General features: G+C 41.1%; 1 non-coding gene across 1 annotated transcript; it reads left to right on the top strand.

The window, feature by feature from the left end:
- The first annotated feature begins 10,814 nt into the window (after positions 1-10,814).
- Positions 10,815-10,889, top strand: Trnat-ugu (transfer RNA threonine (anticodon UGU)). The gene has a single exon. It is a non-coding gene; the product is annotated as a tRNA-Thr (tRNA).
- The last annotated feature ends 919 nt before the right edge of the window (positions 10,890-11,808 follow it).

Here is an 11,808-nt window from a genome sequence, read left to right as displayed (position 1 = left end):
TGAGGCTTATAAAGTTTTGTTTAGTAAATGATCATATTACTGCCTGTTGTAAATCGCAGAAGGTGAGTCAGTATCTTACGTATATGTTAACTTTGTGTCTCACTGTAGTAAAAGTGGAAAAATGCAGTTGTGAAACGTTGTATACTCATGTTTGCTAAGTGTTAGTCTCTTGTGTATTAGAAGTGCATATTAATAGTATAAAAGGATCCACAGTTTGTCTATTATGTTAATGATCAGTAACAAATAACAGGAAGATCACTAATTATGAAAACCATAATTTCTTTATTCAAATGATAGTGAGAAGCAACCTGTTGGTGGATTCCAATTAACTTCCATTTCAAATAGTAAAGTAATTAACTGGGAGAGACTTAACCTATGTCCAATTTATGATCCTGGAGGAAACGTTAATAGTAATGTTATAAAGACCATTCAGTTTGTGTAAGCCCTGAAAGTAATAATGTGTTTCGGTATCTGTTATATTTTTGCAAATAGGTTGTGCTACTCCAGTTGTTAGTTTCAATCTTAAAACATATGTATGTGTCAGAGTTCATTGCACTCGCGTGTGGCCAAGTCTAGGTTGTGTTTGTCCGTTATAGTTACTTATTCCTACTTTCTTAAACGAGAATGTTAATCATTCTCTTGCCTAGTTAGGCTGGCGACCGTTTTCTTTATCAGTTAAACAGTGCAGATAGGCAAAATTTTGTTCGTACTGTTCAAATATTTACGTTATTCTGCCTTTCATTTCCGATAAGCCACCTCCGTTAGGTACAACACGGTCAACATAACAAAATTCCTCTCAGGGGGTAACACTGCTCTGTTGCTTTATACCATTATTACTCCAATAAAATAATTGTGTTTTGCAAATTGCCTCCAGTTTTGAGGTTATGGTATAGCAGTAGCAAACAGGAGTGTTATAAGTTCCCCATCACTGCATGGATTATCTAAACACTGATTCTTTGTTGTCATTTCCTCGAAAAACCCAAAGGGTTTCTTTTCTCCTGAATTGTCGAACAACTCTTTCTGTAATAACTCATACTTTATTCTATTTTGTGTTTCTGTGAACCAGTATCGCTCGAAGAACGCGGATTAAAACTGTTCATACGATTGAGAGTTTACAGCTACTCTTTGCATAGACTCCGCTATTGCGCCGTCCATATGCCCACAAATGGAGTCAAGTTTATGGCTAAGTGGCCAATGCTCTGGTAAACCGATCTGAAATTGATTTAGAAATGTGCATGGATGTAAGCCGTTCCCGCTTTATTTGTAATGTTGGAATTTTCTGACTGTGAAAAAGTGATCATTGTCAAATTTTTCTCTTTCACCATACGGCGTTTGTACTTTCACAACATTACTCGTTCCCTTCGACTGTGTCATGTTTTCTTGTATTTGTTCTACCACATTTGGGTGTTGAGCTGACATATTCGTGTCCCATCTAGCATCGTATCAACGCAGTGATGTGCAGTTATCTAAACCGTACCGTTCCTTGTGTATCGGACTGAAAGATTCGTTTACATTTCCCGTTAATGGTTCAGTGTTTTTCCTTTCTGTTACATTCATATTGTCTTGGGGCCTATAACCTGTTGTACTGTAACTCGGAAATTCCGCAATTGGTACACGTGTTGCCGCAACTTGCTCCGTTCTCGCGTCACTCGCGTACGTTATGAGGGTAGGCTGTCGCTCTGTTGGAATGCGTGCTTTTAACGCTTCTCGCTCCCTTGTCTGCTGTGACCGCACATCACCTGCTTCGCTCAGCTGTGTTAACTGTTCTTTTCCTATGTGCTTTTGTTTCGCTTCTGTAATTATGGACGCAACCTCTTGTGGATATACGACTGGAATTTCATAGCTTTTTTGTGCTTCCGCTACTGCTACAGAAGATTGCACAACTGACTTGTTTATTTCTAGATATCTGTCCATCACTATGTCGGATGTTCCGTCACCTCGCTACTGTTTTCTGTACGATTCTCGGTACACTGTTTCAATTCTGTGCGAAGGTCTTCATACTGTTTCTGATTTTTCGCGACTATGTTTTCAATTCGTGTGTCGAATCGTTTTAATGCGGCTCGCGTGACACGTTTTTTGACATTGAGCTCTTCCACGATTTGTTGCGCCTTATTAGACGTCTTACGTGCTAACTTATCCACTCTTTGATTAACGTTAGACACTGCATCCTGCACCTGGTCAACGTCAGAATGCATATTTTTCTGGTCAACCATTAACGGTTGTATACGCTCGCGTGAGTCTCTCGCCTCTCTCCGGATTTCAGTAAACTGTTCATTAACCTCCGTTTGTAATTTTTGCGTAGGTTTCAAATTGGAGACTACTTAAGGTAGCATTGGTTGCCGGTAACCCTGCATCTGTTGCTGTTTTCAAATTTGTTGTTTCCATTTTCAAATCTGCTAGCCCAGTATTTGTCTGCTTTAGGAACATAGTGAGTTGCTTCAGTATTGTGGACACGCTGTCTGATTCTTCGCCATCGTCACCTGTCACCATTTGATGAAAATATTGCCGTTCGCGTCTCTCACGTGGCGCCTCACCGACTTTCGTGCACAGTGCGGACGCACTTACACAAATTCTTTACATTGGAAACTGTACCGTTTGGTTCAAAATTACTACATTTGGTTCAACACACTGAAGTTGCTCGTACTCTAATCCTGTTTCTGACCCACTAGATCCGTCATATGTTTGTTTTTGTGTATTCTGAGACTGTGATACTAATCGTGAAGCTGCTACCATTCCCACTGCACTATCACTACGTTCCGTTCCGTGACTCGCACTAGATACTTTTTGTTCTACGTCTAACTCTAGCTTCTAAAGATCTTCAGTTTGACCTATCTGCGACACTCTCCATTCTTCCGCCATGTCTAATCCTCTCGACAACCTCTGTCTTTCTCGAACTGCACGAGCTTGCGCTCTCGTCAACATAATGTTATATGATCTTAAGTGTTTCCAAAACTCATAGAAAGTTTCTTAGATCATGTACACATCACTTTCAACACCGTTCACTGTTTGTGGATTTTCAAACCCACGCCAACAACGCCGTGAATAATTTCGCGCGCGCCAACGAGGTCATGCACAAGTTACTTCTACACAATGACAAATGTTCTTCGACTTGATAATACAAGTTTTCTACACTTTGAATCACACATATTCTGTATTCTGTCCACTATACATTTACAAGCATTGGGTAACCTCGTCACAAAACAACACGAAAATATTTTTTTCTTTTCAAAACTCAAAAATTTTTATTTTTCTTACTAATTTGACTAATTGCTATCAAGGCAGACCAGTTGCCAGTGTCGCCATTTGTAAGGTGCAATATTTGTGGTTTACTTATTCTAGGATTGAAGACAACTGAAGACAACTGTGTATGATGAAATGACATGTTTAATGTCGCAATATTAGCACAAAAATACACGCTTTTACACTGTTTTCAATGTGATAATAAAAAACAGTTGTCAGGATAACGCATCAAAGCGAGAAATAATCCTAAACACAACAATATTAAACATTAACTCTCAGAAGGTTAAATTAACCTAAACACGACAATATTAAAGTTTAACTAGAAGTTTCTTTACAAAATTATTTCCACACTTACGTTATGATGTTGGTCAGTACTACGAAAATCGTCCGACTCCGGTTCAAGGTTCGGTACTATTTCTAAGATGAAAATCAAGTCTAGGGTGGATTGTTAGCTATGTGAGAAATTGAGCAAAAGGTTACCCAAGGTCGCTCGAGTTTGCAGTGGACACAAGCTGGCGGAGCAACAAGTTTACACCACTGCACACGGTATTTACCTTAAGCTCTTGTGTGCGAGGCCTCCCTCTTCCACTGAAATCCCTATAAAACTAATTACACCTTTACTGAAATTTCCAGCAGAAACTTTCCCTATGTTTCTCGTTACGCAAGAGAACATATATTCATCTCTAGTCTTAGAATGTGGCAATATACACGCACATGGTTGGAGTAGTGTGCATATTATAATGCCGTCTCAGTTCTCACAAGAACAATTAACTGACTGGTTCGTTTCTCTACAGTTGGAGCTAAACGATGCTACAGCTAATTTCTAGATGGATATCAGCCGCTCTGAAAGCAATGTTCACACAAATTAGTCATCTTTGTCGTATAGAGCGTTTTGTGCTTTATTCTGCACTCGACACCAGTCTAGAGGAGAGTCCCCCGAAAATGTTCGTCTTGTCTTACTCATAGCCGAACTGTCTCCCCACCTGGGTGCTTTCGTTCTTCACGTCACAGCTTTTTTCGTCCAATAGGAGCGTTCCTCTTATTTTGTGGAAACTCTCACTACCAATCACAAGGTCCCTAACATTAAACTGCGTCGAAACTTTGGCACTTTTTTCCTTGCTAGCACGTTTCCGGCAACTGGACGATTTGTGCCCATTCCAGACACCTAAATGCGTACATTGAGTCTCTCATGTGTGTACCACTAGCTGGACATGTGATCGAAAATGCGTCACTGGTCTTGTTTCGTATTCATTTGGAATTCTTAAACACAGTTTTCTAAAAGCTTTTTTTCCTGTCCTCCATCAGATTGGCCATTCTACTCGGTCTCCCTTATCTGAGTCACCTTGTCGGTCATTGACTTTCCGCCAGGGACACCACTTTAAGTGGTTTCCTTGGTACTCCCTGTAGTGCAGCCTTGCCTCTGCCCTCATCCCTCTGAATTCCAAACCAAGATGCCTCTCGCTGCTTGTTTCATCTTCCGCTGAAACATGCATTAGAATAACGTTGTGTTAATTACCGTCGATTGAGTGTCATACCTTTTTGCATTACACACTGTTAGGCAAATTTGCTCATTACTACTGAATTAAGTTAGGTGTCATATTCACGTTCCTAATGCGGTATATGAAGTTCTCATGTAAGGTGCGAATCTGATCTTCATTTATTCTGCCACAACCTTTGCTGCAGAGTCCAGTGGAGGATCTAAATCAGAGGCTCAAACAGTTCTGCGACTGTCTAGGCTGCAGACTCCTCGACTTGTGCCAAATGGGGGTTGGGTTTCGGGATCCACTGCATAGGTCAGGTGTCCACTATATGCAGGAGGCAGCTACACGGGTAGCAGGGACTTCGTGGCGTGGGCTGGGTGGTTTTTTAGGTTAGAGGATCTCAGGAAAACGCAAAACGTGCTCCAGTCACAAAGGGTGGAGGCCGAACACAGGAAGAACGTAGACACAGGAAGCATCGGTATAACAGTTTAAATTGTCTTAGGTGTGTTGGAAAGGTACCAGAGCTGTAAGCAGCCGGCCGGTGTGGCCGAGCGGTTCTAGGCGCTTCAGTCTGGAACCGTGCGACCGCTACGGTTGCAGGTTCGAATCCTGCCTCGGGCATGGATGTGTGTGATGTCCTTAGGTTAGTTAGGTTTAAGTAGTTCTAAGTTCTAGGGGACTGATGACCTCAGATGTTAAGTCCCATAGTGCTCAGAACCATAGTGCTCAGAGCTGTAAGCGGTAATAGAAGGCACTGATGCTCAAATTGTAATGGGCACTGAAAACTGCCTAAAACCAGAGATAAGCTCAGCCGACATTTTTGCGAAGAACATAAGGGTGTTCCAAGAGGATAAACTAAACACGATTGGCGGTGGTGTGTTTGTTGCTATTAGAGGTAGTTTATCTTGTCGCGAAATTGTAGTACATAGTTCGAGTGAGTTAGTATGGGCAGAGGTCATTGTTGGCAACCAGATTTAATGGGCAGAGGTCATTGTTGGCAACCAGAGTTAAATAATAATTGGTTCCTTTTACCGACCTCCCAATTCAGATGGTTCAAAGAAAACTTGAGTTCGATTTCAAACACGTATTTGACTCATGCGATTATAGTTGGTGGTGACTTTAATTTAACCTCGATATGTTCGCGAAAATACATGTTTAGTCCGGAGGTACGCATAAAATATCATCCTAAATTGTGCTAAACGCATTCTCTGAAAATTATTTCGAGCAGTTAGTTGATAGGACCACGCGAATAGTAAACGGTTCTGAAAACACACTTGACCTCTTAGCAACAAATAATCCTGAGTTATTAACGAGCATCAAATCGGATACAAGGATTAGTGAACACAGGGTTGTCATAGCGAGACTAAATATTGCAGACATCCATGCCCGAGGCAGGATTCGAACCTGCGACCGTAGCGGTCGCGTGGTCACAGACTGAAGCGCCTAGAACCGCTCGGCGACATCGACCGGCTCTTTGCCCACATTTCACCTCCATTTGCACAGCTATCCTGGCTGCGCGAGGACAAGCGCAGAGATTTCCGTTCCCTGTGCCTTCTCTGCTGTCTTATCAACTTATAATACCCTCGTATCTCTCATCGACGTTGATGCTCTTGTCTGAACAACATGGTAGAAACACTCACTCCAATCGTCCATCCACCTTCTCTAAGTCTTTCTGAGTAGTACAAAAAACCCACTCTGGATAGGCTCCTGCCTTATACTCGAGAACTCAATAACATGCCCACTTTCAGAAAACTGTTAATGACATGTCTACTAAATCAACAGTGAGGATTACCACTATCTCTGTACATACTCTTTAAACTCATACGTCCTGTTTCCAACCTGATCTTCCTCATTCCTTAGCCGATTTGGTCTTCTTAAGTTTCCTTTCCATGGAACTTGCTATATTAGAAAACACTTGCAATGTTCAACTATAAATTCTGCCACTGTCATTATTATTGTTATTTTCATAGCTTTTCTCATTATTTTTATTGTTACTATTTTCGCTATTCGTAGCAGCATCTGCAGTAGTACAAGTACTGTCAGTATTAATTCTATCGGTTGACAGTCAGCATAATTTCCTCACACTGCCACTTCAATCATTAAAATCATTTTAACACTACTTGTCACACAAAAATGGTTATTTGTTAGGTAACTAAGATGTTTAAAACAAAGTAATGTTCTTGTGAAACCTGGTCCGATGTAAGAAAGGGCCTGATGGTAGTAACCAGATCATATTAAATAAATAAATATATGATACTGTATTTCGTGAGGCGGCAATCTATCGCATACCATGCACTTGAGGCATTTCATACAATGGACAGACCATCAAGACCGTGGAGGATCGGTGTACAGGGCACACGTGTCACACACGTTGACAACAACCGAGCAAATCTGCTAATGCCGAATATTGCCTCCGTAGCGGTGTAACTATGGGATATAGCAACGCGCATACTCTATCCGGCAATTCCAGTTATTAGCATACATTTGAGATTCAACTATCAAAGAATCTTTTAAATGTAGACGGTTTTTTTTCTTGATTTCTCCTCAGAATCCTACTTTCTCCCAGATCAAACAACAAAGATATGTGCTACCTGCTCACGCGTTTGTTATTGATGTCCCCTGTAGATAATTTCTGAAGCTGGTTATATTTGGATGCGTGGTGCCGCTAGTTGTGCATAGTGTGTGGACGTGTGTGTGTGTGTGTGTGTGTGTGTGTGTGTGTGTGTGTGTGTGTGTTTGTGCGTGTGTATGTGTGTGTTTGTGTCTGTGTGTGTGTGTGTGTGTGTGTGTGTGTCGCATCGTGGTTCCTGACCTCCGCAGTCCCGCAGAGCGAGGGCTTAAATTACGTGGTGCTGGGATCTGTCGTTGCCTTTGTACGTTGAGTACGCCGGGTTGCGCCCCTCGTGAAATCTCGGCGGTTGTGGAAGATGAAAGAGGACAGCGTTGCCGGAAGTTTTCTTTGATTAAACACAGATCCTGTCACAATAATTTCTACAATTCGGAAACGTTTAACATTAAACGTAAACACTGAAAGTAAAATATGCACAAACACGAATATTACGTACATGTAGTGCTAAATGTAACAGTATGTCCAGTTTCATTATTAAGATTTGTTTTTAGCTGTCATCTTAAGGTAACATCTGAAACTTCCATTTGAAAATGACGTCTCAAAATCATACTGACATCTGGAACTAACCTCTTAGACTGGCGTCTTAAACTAACATCGTAATCTTACATCTGAAATTTACATCGTACACTGAAATGAAACTATTTTCCCTGTGCAATTGTTTCAACTAGTTGCAAATTTTAATAAAACTTTCGAGTTTGTTAACAAGTCTGAGATATAGAGCAATTTACAACACAAAGCTATTGAAACAAGTGAAAGTATGTAAGTCAAATGTATTTTAGATGACTGATATAAATTTAGATGCCTTATACCTATAATAAGAAGGTCTTCACGTACGGAAAGTGATATACTTTGTTTCATAATGATTTAAATTGTGCCACTTACGCATGAGTTGCGACATTTATGTATAGATCGGCCTTTGGTCGTCGACTGTCTTCGGCCATTTGGCCTGTGTGTCACAACAGATGAGATCAAAGTTCCCATTAATTACCTGAGAACTGGAAAGGCTCCACGAACCGACAACCTTGCTGCAGAAAGAGGGAAAACAGAGGAACTTAACGACAAAGTAACTACCTGCCTCGCAGGATTCCTCAACTCCCATTATTCACTGAGGTCGTCTGCCAACGGTCGTATGCCAATCGACTGGGCATGTAGTGCCACACTACCTATTCTTAAGGGGGACGTGCGAGAAACCGCCGTGTTTACGTAATGTAACTGAGTTTTTGGTGTTTGAAAGATAATAGAACCAAATTTTGCACGTGAGGTAATTATGTTATGGGCTAGCTTCTAGAACCCTTTAAAAAAATTTTCTCAACACATTTGATCATGGCATTCTTGGAAATTATCGCAACACATGCAATCACACAAGGAACATTTTTACAAAAATTACTTCTTTACAGCTTTCATATTGTGGTAGGTAATTCTTAGTAATCAGATAAGCAAACCTGTGGAACAATTGTTTAATATCAGTTTTAGAGCTCTTACAATTTATTTTAAAAAAATTATTCACATGAAACAAAGCAATTTCAATTTCACAGAAAAGTAAATAATTTTGACAAAACTACACGTAGAAAAAATTTGTAACACAGGAAATTGTGTTATACTATGAACAATGTCTGCAGAAGATTTAACTTTTCTATTTCGGATGGTTCTTAAACACTGAAAAATGAAAGTTCCGAGAAATCCATATAAAATATTTTATAAGGATTTACCCCATAAACTAGTACATTAATGTTGATCATAACCATACATCTGGTCTTCTTGTTCTTCATGTACCTGTTTGTCTTTCATCTGATGTTTATGGTGTGCCCTTTTGGCTATATCCTTCACAGGCAGTTCAGAACGTGCAAGACGCGCAGTACCTGTCTTCTTCAATTGCTCCTCGGTGAAGCAACCTACAACAAATCCAAGTCGAGTAACGGTTCTTACTCTTCCAGTGTTACCATCATTAAACACCAGACATGCATGATATGTGCCAATTTAAAAACAGTACATGAGCTAAGTGTTGTTTTTGTGCATATCTTTCACATGAGACTGTTGAAGCTCTCATTTAGGTTTTGTATTCCACCATGGATACATTTCCTTAACAAATCTGGACGAGCTATAAACTGTAATGTTGGCTCTACGGTGTTTAAGACTGCTCCAGGAAGACTCTGTTTATACAAACAGGTTTTGCTTTCTGCTTTTGCCTGCTTCTATTGGCACCAGGATATATCACACAATTCATGTGTTGGCTTCTCATCAGTTGACAATTTGTGAAAAAGTATTGCCCACACTGCCTTCTGCATTGCCTTCAAATCTCCAGTGTTATGCCTTACTACTTCGGCATAATATATTTGCAAATTGTGGATCTATTTGTCAGTCACGCGTTGTGGCCCACCCAGTGGCTTTCCATCTTTCAGTTTACACCTTTTTGTTCTCGTTTCAGTTTCATAAGTCTCCCGTCCATCCTCTTCTGAATGTACCTCATACACTCTAGCGTTTCAACGCTGCATCCATTTCCATAAGGCTTGCTTTCTACAACAAATTTGAAAGCACTAGAATCTCCATCACCAAGATATTTCAGATATCTAATTCAATGCCTCATTTCGCTATGATGGAATATTAATTTCATTCCTGCTTGCTCCATGCCACCACTAGAACCATCATAATTCTTGCTGCAAATTATCTTGTATTTTATTTGCTATTGTCTCTCTTCTTCCTTATTGTCTAACGTCTTCCTCTGTGCACAAATAGAGCAGTATCTGGACATCACCTACAACTCCAAAAGTTTTTCTGAGTCAACACTTATAACTGATGAAACACCATGTAGGGAGGTGTGGCTCCTTTTCATCCATGTGCTGTCATATGAAACACATAGATCTGTAGAAAGCAAAGGGTCATTTACTTCTGCCTTCATGATCTTATTAAATAAGACTGCCTCTTTCACTGCTGCTGACAAACTGCTATTGAATTCTGTTTCCAAGGCTTTGAGAATATGATTGTTTAGTGTTGAATACGAGGCAGAGGAAGGGGGCATATTCATTACTGCACAAAACAAATTGCTACCTTCCATTCCAACACCAACATATCTCACCCTTTAGCAGAATCTTATGTTGGCTTTATGTACACAATTGTTAGCAGTTAAAGTTTTGAATCGACTGTCAATTTGACAGCTGTCACAAAACAAGGGCATATTACCCACAATACCATCTCTGTCATTCCTGTCACATAATCATAAAGATTTGTAGCCACAGTTACCACATGCACACGAATTTTTAATAATAGAACACATAATTTCTAAATATATATATGACGGTAGTTCGAACTCGTACGGGACTTGGTAGATTAATCTGCCACGAGTAATGAGTATGATGTGCAAACATCTATAAGGCGCACTACGAATATAGTGGTGAGGACATGTTGGGAATGTGGACCTCACGGGAAACGTGCAATGGATAAGTCCCTGCAGACGCACTATCCTCTGTGTCCGCGATGGCTCAGATGGATAGAGCGTCTGCCATGTGAGCAGGAGATCCCGGGTTCGAGTCCCGGTCGGGGCACACATTTTCAACATGTCCCCAATGAAGTACATCAACGCCTGTTTGCAGCTAGGGTGTCCATTTAATTATCATTTCAATTATCCTAAAACCACTATTCACTTCGTCTTTAGTGGACTGAAACTCTACATCGGTTCCAAGTTCCTTCGGCGCTACGGAGTGGCCGCGCAGTTAGAGGCGCCATGTCACGGATTGGCGACTACTCCCGTGGTCGGTTCGAGTCCTCCCTCGGGCATGGGTGTGTGTGTGTGTTGTTCTTAGCATAAGTTAGTTTAAGTAGTGTAAGTCTAGGGACCGATGACCTAAGCCGTTTCGTCCCTTAGGAATTCACACATTTTTGAACTGCTCGTCGTCTTGTTGTTGTTGTTGTGGTCTTCAGTCCTGAGACTGGTTTGATGCAGCTCTCCATGCTACTCTATCCTGTGAAAGCTTCTTCATCTCCCAGTACCTACTGCAACCTACATCCTTCTGAATCTGCATAGTGTATTCATCTCTTGGTCTCCCCCTACGATTTTTACCCTCCACGCTGCCCTCCAATACTAAATTGGTGATCCCTTGATGCCTCAGAACATGTCCTACCAACCGATCCCTTCTTCTGGTCAAGTTGTGCCACAAACTTCTCTTCTCCCCAATCCTATTCAATACTTCCTCATTAGTTATGTGATCTACCCATCTAATCTTCAGCATTCTTCTATAGCACCACATTTCGAAAGCTTCTATTCTCTTCTTGTCCAAACTACACTCCTGGAAATGGAAACAAGAACACATTGACACCGGTGTGTCAGACCCACCATATTTGCTCCGGACACTGCGAGAGGGCTGTACAAGCAATGATCACACGCACGGCACAGCGGACACACCAGGAACCGCGGTGTTGGCCGTCGAATGGCGCTAGCTGCGCAGCATTTGTGCACCGCCACCG

This window comes from Schistocerca cancellata, chromosome 6 (assembly GCF_023864275.1).
Source record: "Schistocerca cancellata isolate TAMUIC-IGC-003103 chromosome 6, iqSchCanc2.1, whole genome shotgun sequence".
Classification (NCBI taxonomy): domain Eukaryota; kingdom Metazoa; phylum Arthropoda; class Insecta; order Orthoptera; family Acrididae; genus Schistocerca; species Schistocerca cancellata.
The sequence above is the reverse complement of the archived record's forward strand: the minus strand, read 5'-3'. Positions and strand labels throughout refer to the sequence as shown.